Raw genomic sequence first — 23,272 nt, forward strand, 5'->3', positions numbered from 1 at the left:
GATGGGGATTCTAGCAAGGGATCAGCTTCAGTGCAGTCGCAAGCTCAACAGCGAAAGACAGACAGTTACCAGAGTCCAAGTCAGCACTCCTCAGGCAGCCACAGACAGGGAGGGTATCGAGGAAATCTCCCAAAGTGTAACACCTGCAACAAACATCACAGTGGCCAGTGTAATAAGGTTCGTTGTCAAAGATGCCTCAAGATGGGTCATGAGGCCAAAGATTGTAGAAGCGCTCGACCTGCAAACCAGAATCAGCAGCAACCTCAAGCACAGCAGAATCAACAGCAGGGTAACAAAGGGTGTTTTCATTGCGGTGCAGAGGGTCACTTCAAAAGGCAATGCCCTCAGTTGAACAGAAACCAGAACAACAATCACAACAACAATCAGGGCAACGGGAATAATAACAACAACAACGGGGGAAACAACAACAACAACGGCAATGAAGCTCGTGGTCGTGCTTTTGTGTTGGGTCGAGGAGATGCAGTGAATGATCCCAATGTGGTTATGGGTAAGTTTCTTCTCGACGATATTTATGTTACTGTCTTATTTGATTCGGGTGCTGATACAAGCTATATGTCATTGAAAATGAGTAAATTATTAAAACGTACACCAACACCTCTAGACACCAAACACGTCGTAGAACTAGCCAATGGTAAAAGTGTAGAAGCCGCACAGGTAGTCAAGGGTTGTAGTATTGTTCTAGTGGGTCAGACTTTCTCGATTGATCTCATACCCATAGTTTTGGGTAGTTTCGACGTCGTCATCGGTATGGATTGGTTATCCCAACATCACGCGGAGATCTTATGCAAGGAAAAAGTTATTCGTATTCCTCGCTCCAGTCAAGAACCTCTCGAAGTACAAGGTGACAAGAGTGGTGCTGTGGTTGGCATCATCTCTTTCTTAAAGGCGCAGAAATGTTTACGAAAGGGACATACTGCCATTCTGGCACTTGTCACTGACGCGTCAGCAAAGGAAAAGAAGCTGGAGGATATACCAGTTGTGCGTGATTTTCCTCAAGTGTTTCCTGAAGATTTACCTGGTTTACCTCCTCATCGTCAAGTCGAGTTTCAGATTGAGTTAGCTCCTGGAGCAGCACCAATAGCCCGCGCACCGTATCGTTTAGCTCCAACCGAACTGGAAGAACTGTCGAAGCAGCTACAAGAGCTCTTGGAAAAGGGCTTTATTCGTCCAAGCTCTTCGCCTTGGGGAGCTCCAGTGTTATTTGTAAAGAAGAAGGACGGTACGTTCAGGATGTGCATCGACTACCGCGAACTCAATAAGGTGACGGTGAAGAACCGTTATCCTCTTCCGCGCATAGATGACCTATTCGACCAGTTGCAAGGGTCGTGTTACTATTCCAAGATTGATTTAAGGTCAGGGTATCATCAGCTGAGAGTCCGGGATGAGGACGTCTCCAAAACCGCTTTCAGAACTCGCTATGGTCATTACGAGTTTCTTGTCATGCCATTCGGGCTTACGAACGCGCCTGCAGTCTTCATGGATCTTATGAACAGGGTGTGCAAACCGTATCTTGACAAGTTCGTTATCGTTTTCATAGACGACATTTTGATCTACTCCAAGAGTCAGGAGGAGCACGAGCAGCACTTACGCCTTATCTTGGAACTTCTTCGAAAAGAGCAACTGTACGCAAAGTTTTCAAAATGCGACTTCTGGCTTCGTGAAGTCCACTTCTTAGGCCATGTGGTGAACAAGGATGGGATTCATGTTGATCCATCCAAGGTTGATTCGATCAGAAACTGGCCAGCACCGCGTACACCGACAGAAATACGCCAATTCTTGGGTTTGGCGGGTTACTACAGGCGATTTATTAAAGACTTCTCCAAGATCGCGCAACCACTTACTATGTTAACACAGAAAGGTGTCGTTTACAGACGGGGTAGTACGCAAGAGACCGCTTTTCAGTACTTAAAGGATAGGCTTTGCAGCGCACCTATTCTCTCATTGCCAGAGGGCACGGATGACTTCGTGGTTTATTGTGACGCATCGATACAGGGGCTTGGTTGCGTATTGATGCAGCGGGATAAAGTTATTGCATACGCCTCTCGGCAACTCAAGGTTCATGAACGGAATTATACGACGCACGATTTAGAGCTGGGAGCTGTTGTTTTCGCGCTTAAGATATGGCGACACTACCTGTACGGTACCAGGTGCACGATTTACACCGATCACAGGAGTCTCGAGCATATTCTTAAGCAAAAGGATTTGAATATGCGTCAACGGAGATGGGTTGAACTTCTGAACGACTACGAATGCGCCATCAAGTATCATCCAGGCAAGGCCAATGTTGTGGCTGATGCCCTCAGTCGGAAAGACACTCTACCTAAGCGCGTGCGAGCGCTACAGCTTACTATTCAGTCCAGTCTTCCTGCATAGATACGAACTGCTCAGTTAGAAGCACTGAAACCCGAAAACGTCAAAGCTGAAGCCTTACGCGGTTCAAGGCAACGCATGGAACAAAAGGAAGACGGCGCCTACTATGTAACGGGGCGTATTTGGGTCCCACTTTATGGCGGTTTACGCGAACTTGTAATGGATGAAGCTCACAAGTCTCGCTATTCGGTACATCCAGGGTCGGATAAAATGTACCACGACATCAGCACTACTTACTGGTGGCCTAGTATGAAAGCCCACATCGCCACCTATGTTGGAAAATGCTTAACCTGTGCGAGAGTCAAGGTTGAATATCAGAAACCAGCTGGCCTACTTCAGCAGCCCAAGATACCGCAGTGGAAATGGGAAGAAATTTCCATGGATTTCGTTACGGGCTTACCTAGATCCCAGCGTGGGAATGACACTATTTGGGTGATCGTTGATCGACTCACAAAGTCTGCTCACTTCTTGGCTATCAAAGAAACGGATAAGTTTTCTACCTTAGCAGACATTTACTTGAAAGAAGTTGTTTCGAGGCACGGAGTGCCAACCTCTATCATTTCGGATCGCGATGCACGATTCACGTCAGAGCTTTGGCAAGCGATGCACAAATCCTTCGGCTCACGGTTAGACATGAGCACAGCATATCATCCTCAGACGGATGGGCAGTCTGAGCGAACTATCCAAACTCTAGAAGACATGCTTCGAGCGTGTGTCATCGATTTCGGCAACGGCTGGGAAAAACACCTCCCTTTAGTGGAGTTTTCATACAATAACAGTTACCACACCAGCATTCAAGCCGCTCCATTTGAGGCATTGTACGGACGTAAATGCCGGTCACCTCTCTGTTGGGCAGAGGTGGGGGATAGTCAAATTACGGGTCCAGAGATTGTTGTGGACGCCACAGAAAAGATAGCACAGATACGTCAACGCATGGCGGCAGCACGCGACCGTCAGAAAGCCTACGCGGACAAGCGTAGAAAGCCATTGGAATTTGAGGTCGGGGACCGGGTTTTATTGAAAGTTTCACCCTGGAAGGGTGTGGTTCGATTTGGTAAACGAGGCAAACTGAATCCGCGGTACGTCGGACCATTCGAAATCTTAGAAAAGATTGGCAAAGTAGCCTACAGATTAAACCTACCAGCTGAACTCGGTGCAGTTCACAATGTATTTCACGTGTCGAATCTGAAGAAATGCCTATCAGATGAGACCCTTATAGTTCCTTTTAAGGAACTCACTATCGACGAGCGGTTGCAGTTCGTCGAGGAACCAGTTGAAATCACGGACCGGGATGTTAAGGTCCTCAAACACAAGAGAATCCCTCTTGTTCGAGTTCGTTGGAACTCCCAGCGTGGCCCAGAGTATACCTGGGAACGCGAAGATCAGATGAAAGAAAAGTACCCCCAGTTATTCGAAACCAATGCATCCACTTCTGAGGCTGAAGCTACTACTACTGAATTTCGGGACGAAATTCCAAATCAACGGGGGGATGATGTGACACCCCAGGAAAACCAGTGAATGATGTAACTTACCTAGCTTCCTCAGTGAGTGCGTACCAAATTTCGGGACGAAATTTCTTTCAAGTTGGGGATAATGTGACAACTCGAATTTCCAAGATTCGATTTCATATGTATTACACGATCATGTATTGACTAGTTGTTTATTTGCACATTTGGTTGCCATGAAATTTTATACGTTTTGATTGTTTGACTGTACATAGTTGTTTGTTTGTTACATTGTGAAACTTGTAAATGTGTAAACTAGTTAGTGTGAAACACATTACATCACACAAACAACCTTCGAAGGATGTCCAACCTTCGAAGGATGTCCACGAAACATGGCTCAAGGATCGAAGGATCACGAAACATATCCTTCGATCCGAAAGATCAACTTTCGGCTTGAAGGGTCTCGAAACATATCCTTCGGGCCAAGAAGAGATCCTTCGACATCTTTCGGCCCAGTCTTCTAATGGGCTCGGCCCACTCCTGTAATATGTTTATATACGGTGAATGGCATGCAAAGTCGGAGTTTTTCTAAAAACCCTAGAACACCTTTACTTGTGACGGCAACCACAAATTTACGGAGACTACTTGCTGATCAATTCTTTTGCTTTCTATCCCGGTTAGTGTCTAAAGTATATGACTTCATGATTTATCAATCACATGTCAATATGTTGTTTGTATGTTAACCGGTTATGTATAATGATTGTATATGGATGTTAATCGGATTTGTATGCTAATCGGATCTGTTGTGAACTATGTTTAATGATACTGTTTGGTGAATCGGATGTGATTGTGGATCGGATGTGATTTTATGCAATCCGAAATTGTTATCGTTCATGAAATCGGAACACACATGATTGAGTATTATTATTGTTCATACGGTTAAATTAGGGTTCATAAGGTTTTAATATGAAACTGACTGTTTGATCGATTTTAGGTAACCGATTACTTGAAAGTTGTGTTAATTGATAATCGGATAAACTTGGAAAACTTGAATAAAATGTAACTGTTATTTATCGAAGGATAACCAATATGCCGAAAGATACTTGTTATCCGAAACATGGTTTCTGTGAACCGAAAGATGCCTATCCTTCGAACCATAGTAACTTTGACCGAAAGATAGTTTGGACCGAACCATAACTTTGACCGAAAGATAGTTTGGACCGAAAGATAGCTTTGACCGAAAGATGACATTGGTCCGAAACATAACATTCGGTCCGAAGGATAATTGTGATAACTGTTGTCGAAAGATAATAGTTGGATTCGAAAGATACTAGGGATTTATGAACCTACTTTGAAGGATGGAATTATATGCTTGAGTTATTTGGCATGCCATGCTTGATGAACGTTAACATTTGTATACGTGCAATAATACGTGTTGTGCCGATATGCTAACTGACTGCTATGTGAACATTAAATTGCATGCGTATCATTGCGAACATGAACTGATTTGTTATACGTGCATACAATAGGACGTGATTAAATTCTTGTGAGTGCATAACCTAGCATACCGAGCAAACCAAGGTGAGTTCACACTCTTACCAAGGCATGGGATTCCCGGGGTGTTGGGAATGGGATTGAAAGGTTGATTAGATACACTATTGACACTATGACTAGACTACCACATTACTATCCTCGGATGTGAAGGATACTTATACTGATCACTATCCTCGGATGTGAAGGATACTTATACTGATCACTATCCTCGGTTGTGAAGGATACCTATAGTTACGAGTAGTCTAGTGGTTATATAACGTGGAACACCACCACCAATAACGTGGAACACCACCACCAATAACGTGGAACACCACCACCAATAACGTGGAACACCACCACCCATAACGTGGAACACCACCACCAATAGAACATACAAACGGCCCAGTAGAGCCACCTGTTACAAACGAACTTACTATTACGCATTTACTTTCTGTGAACTCGCTCAACTAGTTTGTTGATCATTCTGTTACATGCCTTGCAGATCGTTAGGTACTTGGAGCTTGCACTGGAGAAGCGGGTCGTTGTGGACAAGGATCGTGGCTTTTCTGTTGAGCTATTATGACACTTAAAACTGTTAACTACTACTGGTTTATTTACTACGCTTCCGCTACGTTTTGAAACGATGATTTGTTTGATCACCTTTTGTATTGAATGGATGGTTTTCAGTTATTTCACTTAATATTAAATGCATGTTCAATATGATTGGTGGCTTGATCCTGGTCGGTCACGCTCCCAAGCGGTGATACTCCGCGTGTGGATTTTGGGGGTGTGACAGTCTTCGAGACGTTATCCTTCAGGAAGCCCACAGTTCCCGATATTCCGTTCATCCTGGAGCTGATAAAATGTACCAGGATTTGAAGGCAAACTTTTGGTGGATAGGCTTGAAAAAGTCTATAGCCACCTATGTAGCAAAGTGCTTGACTTGTGCGCAAGTAAAAGCTGAACATCAAAAGCCATCAGGCTTGCTACAACAGCCCGAACTTCCCGAGTGGAAATGGGAAATGGTGACGATGGATTTCATCACCAAGTTGCCATAGACAAAGAAGGGAAACGATACAATATGGGTAATAGTTGATAGACTGACCAAGTCAGCACATTTCCTGCCCATAAAGGAGACTCATAGCTCCGATATATTAGCCCGGTTGTTTGTAGATAAGATTGTATCCCTTCATGGCGTGCCTGTGTCTATTATCTCTGACAGAGATATCAGATACACGTCACACTTTTGGAAAAGTTTCCAACAATCTTTGGGCACACGTTTGAACTTCAGTAAGGCTTACCACCCTCAGACAGATGGACAGAGTGAGCATACAATCCAAACGTTGGAAGACATGCTTCGTGCATGTGCGATCGAATTAGGTGGTAGTTGGGATAACCACCTACCATTGGTCGAGTTCTCCTATAACAACAGCTACCATACGAGCATTAAGGCTGCACCTTTTGAAGCCCTATATGGTAGAAAGTGTAGAACGCCCATTTGTTGGGCAGAAGTTGGAGAAGTCCAGATGACAGGACCTGATATAATATTTGAAACAACGGAAAAGATTGTCCAAATTCGCGATCGATTGAAAGCTGCCCGAGATAGGCAGAAAAGCTATACAGATTTGAAGCGTAAACCTTTCAACTTCGAAGTAGGTGACAAGGTATTGCTTAAGGTATCACCCTGGAAGGGGGTGATGCGATTCGGTAAGAAAGGAAAGTTAAGCCCGAGATATATTGGACCCTTCGAGGTAATCGAACGTGTCGGATCGGTTGCCTACAAATTAAACTTACCAGAAGAGTTAAGTAGTATTCACAATGTGTTCCACATCTGTAATCTGAAAAAGTGTTTCGCTGATGAATCACTGGTTATACCGCATACAGATGTACAAATCGATGAAAGCTTAAAGTTCGTTGAAAACCCTGTGTCGATCGAGGATCGACAGGTTAAGAAACTTCGCAGGAAGTATATAACGATTGTGAAGGTAAAATGGGATGCCCGTAGAGGTCCCGAGTATACGTGGGAAGTAGAATCCACGATGCAAGAAAAGTACCCTCATTTATTTCAATAAATCTCGAGGTCGAGATTTCTTTTAAGGGGGTGAGGATGTAACACCTCGAAATTTTGCGTCCTATAATGTATTGACACGTGTCATAAGTTTACACGTGGTAATGAATGCTAAATAAGGACTAAAGTTGACAAACATTGAAAGTATGTGAATCCGAGGGTTCAAAATGTCAACGAGGGATAAATATACTGTATAGTAACCCTAAATGATGCTCGTACCTTCAAACGAATAAATCATGGATCGTACGGAACGAAATGTGGAAGAAAGTGAGAGATTACAAACTACAGGGGTTAAAGGTGTCAACATGTTTAAGTTATACCTCTGAGTGACCCTTTAACAAACCCGAGACTTTGTAACAGTAAATTACGCTCACTAGAATGTATGATATAAATTTCGCAAGGTTCCGTTTTAAAACGAGAAAGTTATGATCAAATTCGTATGCGAGGGGTTAAAAGCGTCAACATTGAAAGTTAGGACTTTTCGGGTAGTAATAAACTAACCGAGGACTTAACGGCGCGGGTAAAAGTCACGAGGCCCTTATACGTAAATAAAAGAGGCCCAAAACGCAAAGTTACCCCTTCGAAACGCCAAAGGCCAACTGCAATAATGAAAAAGATTTGAAAATCTTGCTAACAGGCCTCGGGCGGGCCGCGTAAAGGTTACTAAAGGACTTTACGCGGGCCGCGCTGACAGGAAAGATATGGGCTCTGACATTAGGATTCAGGCGGGCCGCGTAAAGGACGAAGGATCATGGACGCGGGCCGCGTCAGCCTCCCAGATGCAGAAAAGTCGGACAGAAGCACTGTTTGCTGTTTTAACCGACTTTGTAGCCATTATTATGAGCATGGGCGTCCCCTAAACGTCCCCTAGCACTCAGGGACAGATGTTGATCATCTAGGAACACTTGTAGCACTTGTTGGCAAAGATCTAAGGTGCCTAAACTACTATAAAAGGGCCTTAAGTTGCAACATTGTTCTTCACACCTCAATCTGCTTTCTTGATCACTTCTAGAGCTCAAGAACACTCTCCTAGCATCTCTGGTCGTGTACCAAACTTCTGTAAGTGTGCTTGACCCTTTGTGGTTTAGTTTTTGCTTAGTTATAGCTTAAAAGTCAATCTGTCATAATTAACGATTGACTTAACGGTTAATCACAAATGGTCCAGTGATTAATCGAAACAAAGGTAGTTATATGTTGGTAATCATGTGGGCATTAAACCCTTAAAAGGGCACCCTCTGATTCTGTAACGCCCCAAAATTCGAATTACTTAGTTGCCAGTATGTTAATGCGTTTAAAAGAAGGAAATGTAATAACTAGGTTATTAAACCTAGTTAAATGCCTAGCAAAACAAGAAAGGAAATGAAATTGGGTTAATTATGATTAAGTGACAAACATGAGGGTTAGTTTTGAATGAGTGAAAAGATAAAATATAAAAAAAAAAATTAAAAACCCCACACCCACACCTGGGCGTAGGTGGGTGTTCGACCAGAGAAGAGAAAGAAGGGGGAAACCCCTTCTCAAACCCTAATCGACCAAATTGGATGGATTCTGGCTGAAATCGAACTTGCATGAACAAGATTCTTGATTGTTCAACTCTGTAAAACACATGGTAAGTGGTAATTTTGGATTTGATGATTTTTGTATGAATTAGGTTATGATCAATTCATGAAATTTTATGAAATCGAGTACGAATATATGTTAGAATTATCATATGGACTGTGAATTTATCAAGATTTTGGTGTTAATTGAGGTTTGAAGATGAAACCCACTTGGGCTAACGAAAGTGGCGACATGGGTATAACACCTATGTCGAATTCTTGTTCAAAAATTTATGTAGCATGTTGTATGCGATGAATGTTTGTTTGATAGTTTGAGTATGGTGTGATTTTAGGTCGATTTCAATAGTATTTGAATTTTTAAAGGCAAGAATAGGAAGATGAACATAAGATACTTGTACAATATATTCTATTAATGTGAAACCCATCAAGTGTTTGATAAAATGCCTACATGAAACTTGAATTGATGCAAGTTTGTGTTAAAAAGTTAGTAAATTCGTCACTTTTGACAGCCCTAGATAGTCATCTTGTAAAGGCCGTATCTCATTCGTTATTAGGAGTTAGACAACGAGCCTTTTATCGTTGGAAAGGTTGTTTCGCATATTACATTTATATTTGGTCACAAGAGGCTGGTTATGAGATTTAGTGGGTCAAAACAGCATGAAAATTTAGTAAATTCGTCAGTTTTGACAGCCCTAGATAGTCATCTTGTAAAGGCCGTATCTCATTCGTTATTAGGAGTTAGACAACGAGCCTTATATAGTTGGAAAGGTTGTTTCGCATATTACATTTCATATTTGGTCACAAGAGGCTGGTTATGAGATTTAGTGGGTCAAAACAACATGAAAAATTAGTAAATTCGTCACTTTTGACAGCCCTAGATAGTCATGTTGTAAAGGCCGTATCTCATTCGTTATTAGGAGTCAGACAACGAGCCTTATATCGTAGAAAAGGTTGTTTCGCATATTACAATTCTTGTGAACATCGAAAGTCGAAAGTCGAAGTCAGATTATGTGATTAAAAAGGGGGAAAGTGACCCCGAACAGCTGCTGCGTGAAAAATGCAGCAATGAAAATAATGTGTTTTATGGACTTAAAACATATGATTTTCTAGTCACCGATTTACTAAACACTAAATATTGCTTCGGGTGAATGCTTACAGTTGCTAAGGTGTGTTTAAAGCGTTACTATATGTAAAATTGATCTTGTGAACATCAGATATAAAATCAAGTAATTATGTAGTTGTATGTACCACATAACATGAATATGAAATGTGTATGACGATACTACAAGTAGTCTATCATATCAAGATAATTGTGTGTGTGTTCATAAGTTGGGAATAAGTAGGTATAACCGTTGACTTTCTAAAAAGTCAACGAATATGCGAGTGGCATGATTAGACTTATGAATATGTTTATGAGATTTTAAAGAATCATGTATATGTGTTAGAACAATTATGTGTACGTACGTAATATAATAAATTTGAGTGAGTGAATGTTGAATATTGTGGTTGTCGGTTCATGTCATATGCATGATAAGCTTGACTAATGAAAGTCTATGTAGCTAAGAGCTAGGAATGGATGTGATATGAACGAACATGCATACTAACTATGATATGGACGTAATGACTTGAAATGATAGGAATCCCAATTGACATGGACTCAAGAATGGAAGGCTAACGGATCAAGGGTAAATAAAGAAGCTATGCACAACTCGGACACACGATGTAAGTGATTCCAATTCACTTCTTAGTATGTACGTAGTATTTAATATTTATGTGTAGAAAAATATGCAAGAATCATGTAATGAATGAGAAGTATTGAGGTAAGTATTATTTTAGTATAACAAAGGAGTTGTTTATAATGAAAGTAAACTAGTAGGATTAGACGGGTCAAATAATGTATAAAGGGGTTTATAAGCCGTTTGCTTATAAATCAGATTTTGATGCTACCCGAAGTGATAAACGGATTCGTAATTAAATTACGGGCGCGTAGGAAAAAGAATCGGGTAAAACGGATCAAAAATGAGAGAGTTATGTTCGTTTCGGTAAGAATTAATGGCTAGGAAAAGCGCAGAGCTGACACGGCCGGGTGGTGAGCTGACATGGCCGGGTGAAGGTTCTGTGAAAAATATATGGTTAGTTGACACGGCCGGGTGGTTAACCCAACCCGGCCGGTTGGTTAACCCGACCCGGCCGAGTGAAGGGGCTGAAAAAAAAATATATGTAAGTAGAAAGTGGTTGCTATGAATGCACATAAAAATTAGGAATGTATACGTTTGTGAATGCGAAATGTTATAAATGTATAAAGGAATGGTACGGAATGGTTTCATTATGTTTGAGCATTAATGATTGCTAATGGTGTGTTTGAGATTGAAATGCATTGCAGGTATATGAACACCGGGTTCTTGAAGTATCGAAGTCGAACTCTGAATAAGAAAATACGAGAGGATAGTTAAATAAATCAAAGTTTCATTGTTAAATGTTATTCACTATTAGATTATATGATAATCATGTTGTATAACGTTGTTAATGACTAACGGTTAAGTTGTATGTGATGTTCACAGGTATTGCACGTATCTCTACCACTACTATCGAAGATAAGCATGCATTGATCGAGCCCCAAATTAATGATTGTACGGGAAGAACGGCCACATAGTCTGATTTATGTATTGTCTTGAAGTGTTACTTTAATGTGGTTATTGTTAATCCCTTTTTTGTAAATGTTTATAATTTGTATTTGAGCTTTTAAATAAGTAATGGGTCTAAATAAGAAAGAAAATTTTTGGGCTCATATTTTCCGCTGCGTCATGTTTAAGTTCTTACAGGGAATTGTTCATTATACGAACGGGTCATGCCCGAATTTTGTAAATAATAATACTTATTTGGAATAAGAAATATGGGCCTTACAAGTTGGTATCAGAGCCCTGGTTTGAGGGAAATCAAGTATGAGGAAGCAAATACTTGAACTCAAACCTGCGTGCTCTTGTAACCAGGAACCCGTACAATCGAGGACTCGATCAAGATCTAAAGGTAAAAGCGAATGTAAGTATGTATTTATGCATGTGAATAAAGAAACTAACGGTTTTGTATGTGCAAGGTAATCATAAGTGTTTGAAGAGGATGGTCCGTGGATGCAGAATAGGATGAATACTAAGGCAGACAAAGATGCAAATAGGCAAATTAACCCCAGGTACACACTATTAATATGTAAGACCCAGCTTATATTACCAAATTTAATAACCTAAAAACTTTGCATTTAACGCCAAAATGACGACTTTACAAAAACTTTCATAGTTTAAACCCAAAATTAACACAACCTTCGTGTATTGTTGTTACAAACCACATTCAAGACAGTAACTACCATTAATTTACATAGTTTCTAACACAAAGTTTAGATGCGGAAGCGTTCTAAAAATGTGTGTGTTCGATTCGACTCGCTTGCTTAATCTTCATCCTTTTTCTTGGTACCTGAGAACTAACATTTAAAACAAGCATTAGTACTAACACTCTTGGAAATTACGTATTCGAATCAGGTCCGAACACAGATTCGAGAAAATGATCAAAACAACTTTTGTCAAACAGGGCTCCACCGTAATTTACGGTGTCACCGTAATTTACGGTGTCACCGTAAATTACGGTGGCTTCTGGTCACTTGGGGTCTACCGTAACACAGTAGAGACTCACCGTAAAGAATTTTAGGCCACCGTAAATTACGGTACTACCGTAATTTACGGTAGACTCTGCACATCACTCCCTTGTTTAAAATGCAGTTTTCTTGCTGATTCGCTATGAGTCGAAACAGCACAAATTCGCATAAATTGCTGCGCGGCTGGGCTAGTACTTCATACTTGTTTTGTTTATAACATTACTCAAATATTCTTGAGCGGGCATGCTTACGAAATCAACTTACACACTAGATTACAAGACATAATATTTGGTTGTTTATACTATTTTCATGCATCGGATATGCACCTTAGCTCCTATATTAAGAACAAGATTTCTTAATTTGGGTATGGTGTTCGTTACACGGCATACTTATCATGTAATTCACGCATTATGTAATAATGTCATGCTTCGTGCTTATTACCATAACTTGTTTGACCCGTTTGGGTGTTAAACTTACACACCATTTCGGATATGTAAGATTTCATGCATTTTCACTTGTTTTGACCCAATTACTTGTTTAAGACACTAATCATATTCGTGACGTATTGGTAAATCTTGGTCGTCGTGTTTCAAAATTGACTACATAAAACTAACAATAAGGTATAATGTAACGAAACAATAAATTTCGTACCTTTAAAGCGCGCCTTTTCCCCGTGGATTCTCTCCGGCTTGTCCGCTTGATGATCCGGACTCTTTGCCTAATAAATTCAGTTTTTAACTTGTTTAGAATTCTTTTCACGACCATAATCACATCATTTATAAGACATGGTCAAATTCTGCGTTCTCATCAAATTTAGCATAAAAACCCTCACTTAGGCATTTCAACAAACACCTAACGGGTCGGATTTTCCTACCATCATTTCCAAGTTCGTGACTTGCAATTAAACCTCAAATTTCACTTTAATTAGTAAACCTTGCACACATCTTAGCATCAATTTCACAGGAATTACTTCCTATAATGAAGTTTATACTAGAATTATCATTCAAATCCTAGTGTTCATCATCATCTTATAAAACCCAAAACCTAGCTTCCATGGATTCATGAAATTTCCTGAATTTGGGCATAAATTCACATGTAGTTGTCTAGGTTTTACTCCTAGACACTATATCATCATTATTCTAACTAATTTACCATCATGCATCAACAATCAAACTAAATTTCTCATGTTTCACAATTAACCTAGAATTTGTGATGTAACAAAATCACTGAATTTCACATACCTTTTGATCCTCACAATGAGGTGTTTACTAATATGTGATTAGAGCTCGATTTGGAACTGATTTAGGGCTTCAATTGAAGAGATTTAGCTTGAGTTAGGGTTTAGATATGGGGATGTCGCCCCCTGCTTGTTTCTTGATCGACCAGACTCCAAATTTTGGGAGGTTTGGTTTAAGTTTTGTTACTATTAGTAATACAACTTTGGGTTTTGACAAGTTTAGTCCCTTTACTATGATTTTTCTTTAATTTTAATTATTTAACCATAACATGCATTAATTCAAGACTTGGAATTTAACTAGGTTTAATTCCTAGTTGGTAAACTCTTGTTTATCTATTCTTTGAACTTTATAATATACGGGTTTATGTTTTTGGGGTGTTACAAGTCCACCCCCCTTAAAAAGGGTTTCGTCCCCGAAACCGAATTACGTACCAAATAATGTAGGGTAGAGACGCCGCATCTCCTCTTCGGGTTCCCAAGTAGTGTCTGACCCCTTTCTGTGGTCCCACTTAACCTTGACTTGATTTATCACTTTGTTCCTCAAGCTTTTCTCTTTAAGATCTAAAATCGCAATCGGTTTCACTGCATAGTTGAGACTGTTATCCACCTCTATATCATCGTAGTGGACATGAGCGGTCTCGTCGGCCAAACATTTCCGGAGATGTGATACGTGAAATGTGTTATGAATCCCACTCAACTCTTCGGGTAATTCAAGTCGATAAGCTACCTTACCAACTCGTTCAATGATTCTAAATGGCCCAATGAATCTCGGGCTTAACTTCCCCCTTTTTCTGAATCTGATAATACCCTTCCATGGGGAAACCTTTAGCATGACCATCTCGCCAACCTGAAACTCGATTGGCCTATTTCTTTTGTCTGCGTATGCCTTTTGTCGGTCTTGAGCCGCTTTCAAATGTGTTCGAACTATGTCAATTTTCGCATTTGTAGCTCGGATTACATCAGTTGATGCTAGCCCTCGAGGGCCCACCTCTCCCCAACATACCGGAGTCCGACACTTTCTGCCATATAATAGCTCATACGGGGCCATTTTAATGCTCGCGTGATAGCTATTATTATATGCGAATTCGACCAAGGGTAAATGGACATCCCAACTACCCCCAAAGTCAATAATGCAAGCCCGTAGCATATCACCCAATGTTTGTATTGTTCTTTCGCTCTGCCCATCCGTTTGTGGATGATAAGCAGTGCTAAGGAACAATTTAGTTCCCATCTGTTCTTGGAATTCACGCCAGAATTTCGAGGTAAACCGAGTATCTCTGTCTGATACAATGGATATCGGTACCCCATGCCTTGCTATGATTTCATTGGTGTATACCTCCGACATTTTCTCAGATGTATAAGTTTCACGAATCGGAATAAAGTGGGCGCTTTTAGTTAACCTATCCACGACCACCCAAATAGCATCAAAACCACGACTTGTTTTAGGTAGTTTAGTCAATAGGTCCATCGTGATTTGCTCTCATTTCCAGACCGGAATTTCTAACGGTTGGAGTTTACCATACGGCTTTTGGTGTTCCGCCTTGACTTGTAGGCATGTCAAGCATTTTTCCACGTATTTCACAGTGTCTCGCTTCATTCCGGGCCACCAATAGTTTTGCTTCAAATCATGATACATTTTGGTCGCCCCCGGGTGAATGGAATAACGGGATTTATGAGCTTCATCAAGCAGAAGCTTCTTAACACCACATGTGTTAGGAACCCAGATTCTATTAAAACGAGTTCTTAGGCCGTGACTGCCCACTTCAAGGTCTTTAACTTGACCAATAATTCTTTCCTTTTTCCAGTTTTCCGCCTTTACAGCTTCATCTTGTGCTTCTCGAATTCGTTCTAGTAAACTTGAAGTCACAAACAGTTGCATTGATCGTACCCGTATCGGGGGATAATCTGTTTTGCGACTCAGCGCATCGGCAACTACATTGGCCTTACCGGGGTGGTAATGTATTTCGCAGTCATAGTCCTTGACGGTTTCTAACCACCGCCTTTGCCGCATGTTTAATTCCTTCTGGTCGAAGAAATATTTCAAGCTTTTATGGTCGGTAAAGATTGTAAACTTTACTCCGTACAAGTAATGTCTCCATATCTTTAAGGCAAACACCACCGCCGCCAATTCTAAGTCGTGAACCGGATATTTATTTTCATGAATCTTCAATTGCCTCGAGGCGTAGGCGATAACCTTGCCTCGTTGCATTAACACGCATCCGAGCCCCAATTGAGAAGCGTCCGAGTAAACCACCATGTCTTCAGTCCCTTCCGGTAAGGTCAGTACCGGAGCGTGGGTCAACTTTTCCTTGAGTGTTTGGAAAGCTTCCTCTTGCTTAATGCCCCACACAAACTTTTCCTCCTTACGAGTTAATTTGGTCAAGGGTAAGGCAATTTTGGAGAAATCCTGTATGAATCTCCGATAATATCCCGCAAGCCCTAAAAAGCTTCGGATTTCCGAGGGATTTCTTGGAGGGCTCCATTTTGTCACAGCTTCTATCTTTGACGGATCTACTAGTACTCCATCAGCACTAATAAGATGCCCAAGAAACTGTACTTCCCGTAACCAGAAAGCACACTTCGTGAATTTTGCATAAAGCTTCTCTCGTCTAAGTGTGTCTAATATTTCCCGCAAATGACACACGTGCTCGGCTTCACTCTTTGAATATACCAGAATGTCGTCGATAAATACAATTACCGACTTATCTAGCATGGGTTTGCAAACCCGGTTCATGAGGTCCATGAAAACCGCGGGCGCATTGGTCAATCCGAAAGGCATTACGAGGAATTCATAATGCCCGTACCTCGTACGGAAAGCCGTTTTGGGTACGTCCTCCTCCTTGACTTTCAATTGGTGATAACCGGATCGGAGATCAATTTTGGAAAACCAACTTGCTCCTTGCAGTTGGTCGAATAAATCGTCAATTCTTGGAAGTGGGTATCGATTCTTCACCGTGAGTTTGTTTAACTCCCGGTAATCGATACACATGCGCATACTGCCATCTTTCTTTTTCACGAATAAGACTGGTGCGCCCCACGGAGACACACTCGGTCGGATAAATCCCTTGTCAAGAAATTCCTGAATTTGAGACATCAATTCTTGTAACTCCGACGGTGCAAGTCGGTATGGCGCCTTGGCCACGGGTTTCGCGCCCGGAATCAACTCGATTCCGAACTCTACCTCCCGTTCTGGCGGTATCCCCGGTAGTTCTTCCGGAAACACGTCTTCATAATCTCGCACGACTGGTACATCCCCAATTTTGAGGAGTTCCTTTTCCGTTTCGCTCGTATATACCATAAAGGCCTTGCATCCATGTTTCATGAGTTTGCGAGCTTCTAGCATTGAGCATATCACCGGGTTACCTCCCTTTTCTCCATATATTGTAACTTGCTTTCCGCTAGGAGAAGTTAGTTTTATTTCCTTTCGGAAACAAACCACTTTTGCGTGGTAACGGGATAGCCAATCCATTCCCACTACCACTTGGAATTCTCCCATCGACATCGGGATCAAGTCTATTGCATATTCCTCGTCATCAATATTCATCGTGCAGTTTTTACATACATCACAGACAATAAAGCTTTTATTATTACCTATCTCTACCTCTAAAGGCATAGGTAATTTTGTTAGAACAAATGAGGGGTGTCGAATAAACCCATATGAAACAAAGGATTTATTCGCACCAGTATCAAATAACACACGTGCGGGAATTGAATTTATAGTGAATATACCTGAGACCACATCAGGTTCGACCTTTGCTTCAGCAGCGGTCAATTGAAAGGATCTTGCTTTGGCTTTTGCGGCTTCACCTTTTAAGTCTTGCCCTTCTTTCTTTCCCGCCAATTCTGGGCACTCTGATCTTTTGTGACCCGTTCGGTAACAGTTATAACAAACGGTCACTTTTTCCGGGCATGATATAGCCATATGTCCCGTTTTTCGACATATAGGACATGGCTTATCCTTGAAGCGACATTCACCTTTGTGATTCTTGCCGCAGATTTTGCAACTTGGCGTACCGCTCTTTGCGTCTGATTTCTTTGACGTTTCATTCGTTCTTGCTTTCTTGGTAGGGCTTGGATTTATATCCTGTGCCCTTCGTTCACCCCGCTCTATACTCTTCTTCAACTCAATCTCCCTTTCCCGAGCAGCATTGACAATCTCGGTAAGGGTCTCATACTTTGAAGGGGTTATGAACTCCCTATATTCAGCGCTCAGCATGTTATGGTAGTAATAGACTTTTTGTTCTTCGTTCGTGATCAGATCATCACAGAACTTCATTTTGTCCATAAACACCCCCGTGATCTTGTCTATGGATTCACCCTTGTGTCTGAGTTGCATGAACTCTTCCTTGATCTTGTTTATAACCGCTTTGGGGCTATGGTGTTTAAGAAACGGCTTCTTAAACTCCTCCCACGTCATGGCCTTAGCCGCTTCGTTTTCAATCTCTTTCTTCTTATTATCCCACCAATCCTTCGCTTGACCTCTTAACTGACCCGTACCATAAGCTACGTAGTCATTTTCATCACAATGTGTTCTCTCGAACACTCCCTCGATATCGCCTATCCATCGCTGACACACGATTGGATCAACTTCCCCATTATAGATAGGCGGTTTACAAGCTATGAATTCCTTGTATGAACAAGGTTTTCGTTCCCCGGATTTTTCCTTTGCTAGATTTGAATTATCTTCTAGCTTCTTGATTCTTTCTTCTACCACTGATAAAACCGTATTTTGGATTTTATCAATGAAGTTCGACAAGCTGTTTTCGATCGCCTTTCCAACTTCTTCGGCAATCACTATTCTCATCTGTTCGGTGACTCTTGGCACCGCATCTCCGTCACCTCCGCTTGCCATCTTTGATACTGAAATGTTTACATATATTGTTAAACATTTCATTTGTAATACATGTTTTACTTGTTTTGATTTGATCAAGTTGCAACTTGACTCAATCATTCTTGTCTCATGCTTTTCTCGTGTTTGAGTGTGCTTACACACTCTTGATTCTATTATTCTTGTTTCATGCTTTTCTTGTGTTTGAGTGTGTTTATACACTCTTTTCCATGTATATTCGTTCGTGAATTATTTCTATACTTCTAAATTTTACTTAAGCAATAACTCTTACCGGATGTTGATCAAGCTTGAACCGAACACTTATTGGCAACCTTAAGCTCTGATTACCAACTTGTAAGACCCAGCTTATATTACCAAATTTAATAACCTAAAAACTTTGCATTTAACGCCAAAATGACGACTTTACAAAAACTTTCATAGTTTAAACCCAAAATTAACACAACCTTCGTGTATTGTTGTTACAAACCACATTCAAGACAGTAACTACCATTAATTTACATAGTTTCTAACACAAAGTTTGGATGCGGAAGCGTTCTAAAAATGTGTGTGTTCGGTTCGACTCGCTTGCTTGATCTTCATCCTTTTTCTTGGTACCTGAGAACTAACATTTAAAACAAGCATTAGTACTAACACTCTTGGAAATTACGTATTCGAATCAGGTCCGAACACAGATTCGAGAAAATGATCAAAACAACTTTTGTCAAACAGGGCTCCACCGTAATTTACGGTGTCACCATAAATTACGGTGGCTTCTGGTCACTTGGGGTCTACCGTAACACAGTAGAGACTCACCGTAAAGAATTTCAGGCCACCGTAAATTACGGTACTACCGTAATTTACGGTAGACTCTGCACATCACTCCCTTGTTTAAAATGCAGTTTTCTTGCTGATTCGCTATGAGTCGAAACAGCACAAATTCGCATAAATTGCTGCGCGGCTGGGCTAGTACTTCATACTTGTTTTGTTTATAACATTACTCAACTATTCTTGAGCGGGCATGCTTACGAAATCAACTTACACACTAGATTACAAGACATAATATTTGGTTGTTTATACTATTTTCATGCATCGGATATGCACCTTAGCTCCTATATTAAGAACAAGATTTCTTAATTTGGGTATGGTGTTCGTTACACGGCATACTTATCATGTAATTCACGCATTATGTAATAATGTCATGCTTCGTGCTTATTACCATAACTTGTTTGACCCGTTTGGGTGTTAAACTTACACACCATTTCGGATATGTAAGATTTCATGCATTTTCACTTGTTTTGACCCAATTACTTGTTTAAGACACTAATCATATTCGTGACGTATTGGTAAATCTTGGTCGTCGTGTTTCAAAATTGACTACATAAAACTAACAATAAGGTATAATGTAACGAAACAATAAATTTCGTACCTTTAAAGCGCGCCTTTTCCCCGTGGATTCTCTCCGGCTTGTCCGCTTGATGATCCGGACTCTTTGCCTAATAAATTCAGTTTTTAACTTGTTTAGAATTCTTTTCACGACCATAATCACATCATTTATAAGACATGGTCAAATTCTGCGTTTTCATCAAATTTAGCATAAAAACCCTCACTTAGGCATTTCAACAAACACCTAACGGGTCGGATTTTCCTACCGTCATTTCCAAGTTCGTGACTTGCAATTAAACCTCAAATTTCACTTTAATTAGTAAACCTTGCACACATCTTAGCATCAATTTCACAGGAATTACTTCCTATAATGAAGTTTATACTAGAATTATCATTCAAATCCTAGTGTTCATCATCATCTTATAAAACCCAAAACCTAGCTTCCATGGATTCATGAAATTTCCTGAATTTGGGCATAAATTCACATGTAGTTGTCTAGGTTTTACTCCTAGACACTATATCATCATTATTCTAACTAATTTACCATCATGCATCAACAATCAAACTAAATTTCTCATGTTTCACAATTAACCTAGAATTTGTGATGTAACAAAATCACTGAATTTCACATACCTTTTGATCCTCACAATGAGGTGTTTACTAATATGTGATTAGAGCTCGATTTGGAACTGATTTAGGGCTTCAATTGAAGAGATTTAGCTTGAGTTAGGGTTTGGATATGGGGATGTCGCCCCCTGCTTGTTTCTTGATCGACCAGACTCCAAATTTTGGGAGGTTTGGTTTAAGTTTTGTTACTATTAGTAATACAACTTTGGGTTTTGACAAGTTTAGTCCCTTTACTATGATTTTTCTTTAATTTTAATTATTTAACCATAACATGCATTAATTCAAGACTTGGAATTTAACTAGGTTTAATTCCTAGTTGGTAAACTCTTGTTTATCTATTCTTTGAACTTTATAATATACGGGTTTATGTTTTTGGGGTGTTACATAATATGTATGGGTACCGATGTTAAAAGAAAAAGGAAGAGATCTCCTTGGGAGGGTAATTATTAAACAAAAGCAATGATGTGGTCTTGGGGAAGTTTTAGAAATATGCACGAAACTGAAACCCACTTCTTGGACATAAGGCGATGATTACACGAAGGCACGAAACTAGTATGTGGATTGCGCACCTGGCCAGTACGCAAGAAGCATATGACGTTCGTGAGACCGTGGTAATTATCGCAGGTATGTCTGGTAGAACTGGGTAGCAGGTGGGCGTGCGGGTGAAATGGGTAATAAGACTCTCGGGAAATTGAGTATACTACGTAAGAGTAAAAAGTATAAGTGATAAGAATGAAGAATGTTGAATCCGTAAGAAAGTACGGATCAACAAGATATGAATGCAAAGTTTGAATCCGCGAGACGGATTCAAAGAATGAAAGATATGAATGATATGTTAGAATCCGCGAGACGGATTCGAAACATGAAAGGGATGAATGATATGAATCATATGTTAGAAACCGCGAGACGAATTCGAAACATAGAAGGGAATGAATGATAGGATGAAAAAGTTCGAAATTTGTAAATAGGCACGAATCAGATAAGTAAGAATGGATGACAAGAGTGAAAGGCTCAAAATTTTTAATAATTATAGATAGAAGAGTAAATATTCCTTGTGAAGCGGATATTATTATTGCTATGTTTTGAACTTATATATATATAAATATATGAATATAATTACGCTCAAGTATTGTATGAAAGGATGGCTGAAAGGATAAATGAGTTATGCGGGTCGAATGGTGAGTACCATTTGAACCAGGTATTAATGTTTGAAATGGTTAAGTTATTTAATTGTAGGTGAGCATGATGTACGAAAATGTAATGTCACAAAAGGGAAGGAAATAGTCAAGCAAAATATGGATAACAAGTCAATGGATTTCGACTTGTGCCAGGTATGTATAAAAGTTATGCATTTAATAGGAGTTTATGACTCGACTAGAGATGGATGCGTCCGGATAGAATAATCGATAGGCATATGTAAGATTGTATTTACAAAGTAGACTTCCGAAGGTCAAACGAAATATAATGATAAGTAATAAAGCAAGTAATAAAATGCGGGTAAAAAGGTGATTGTAGTTTGACTCTTGAGAAGCCGAATGAAGATGAATTGTTAATAATAAAATAAGTAATAAAGAATGGATAGATTAGTTCGGTCCATTAAGTAGGTATGAAATATCGAAAACGGTTGATGTGGCAAGAAGTTGTAGCCGTAAGAAATAAGCATTGGATAAATTACAAGCGTGAAATATGTTGATACTTGACTCTAGAGAGTCAAAGTGAATGACGGGTTACGACCCGGGCGGAAGACCTAAGCTTTAATGGAAAGGACAAGTGTACGTGAGGAGCACTAAAGCATAAAGTGATGAAATTAAATATATGCTTGAATTGATAAGAAGTACAAACATGTACTTCGTTATTTGTATTCATAAAAGAGAAAGAAGTGGCAGGTTGACTTTGAAAAGTCAAACTGCAGAAGTTGATAAATAAGTTAAAGAATTGCGGAAGAACAGTTATGTATTGAACCATCGTGAATGGGTCAAACAACTAAAATGATATGTTAAGAAATGGTCACGTATGGACCTGTTTTGTACAGGTGGAACGCATCAATGTTCTACGAAGGAGTTGAGAAAGTATTAATATATAAATAAGAAACCAGGATGTGATAATCCTAGTAAGGTCAGTGAAAGAATGTTCATAAGCGAAAGCTCATCACACGGATGAATGAGGTCAATCCGAAACATGGTATGGATGGTGACGAAGAGGACCGGCTTGTTGCTGCATGTCCAAGTACTGCGTCAAGGAAGTAAGGTTAACAAATTATTTAATATATGAATATAAAATTTTACGCTATGATTGAACTTCTGTATGAATTATTGATAGCACAAATGTGACATGAAAAGGAAGGTTTGACTCTTATAGGTCGACCAAGGAATGAATTTCAACTCGAACTTAATGTCATCGAGCTGTATGAATGCTAGTGCCTAATAAGTAAACCATGAAACGAGTTTAACCAACAAGTAGTAACTGCAAGACACGGATGATAGCCGTAAATTGCGGCGGGTTTAAAATGAAAGCTCACCTTAGACAATAAAACCCATATGTGAATAGAACTTGAACCT

At 40.1% G+C, this 23,272-nt stretch overlaps 1 long non-coding RNA gene across 2 annotated transcripts; it reads left to right on the forward strand.

Moving 5' to 3' along the window:
- The first annotated feature begins 8,893 nt into the window (after nucleotides 1–8,893).
- LOC110938783 lies at nucleotides 8,894–11,779 on the forward strand. 2 transcript variants are annotated; one of them, XR_002591687.2, is made up of 3 exons: nucleotides 8,894–9,046; nucleotides 10,634–10,718; nucleotides 11,558–11,779. It is a non-coding gene; the product is annotated as an uncharacterized LOC110938783 (long non-coding RNA). The 2 variants fall into 2 exon arrangements; XR_002591688.2 differs by lacking the exon at nucleotides 11,558–11,779 and adding an exon at nucleotides 11,380–11,491.
- The last annotated feature ends 11,493 nt before the right edge of the window (nucleotides 11,780–23,272 follow it).

Source organism: Helianthus annuus, chromosome 5 (genome assembly GCF_002127325.2).
Source record: "Helianthus annuus cultivar XRQ/B chromosome 5, HanXRQr2.0-SUNRISE, whole genome shotgun sequence".
Taxonomy (NCBI): Eukaryota; Viridiplantae; Streptophyta; class Magnoliopsida; order Asterales; family Asteraceae; genus Helianthus; species Helianthus annuus.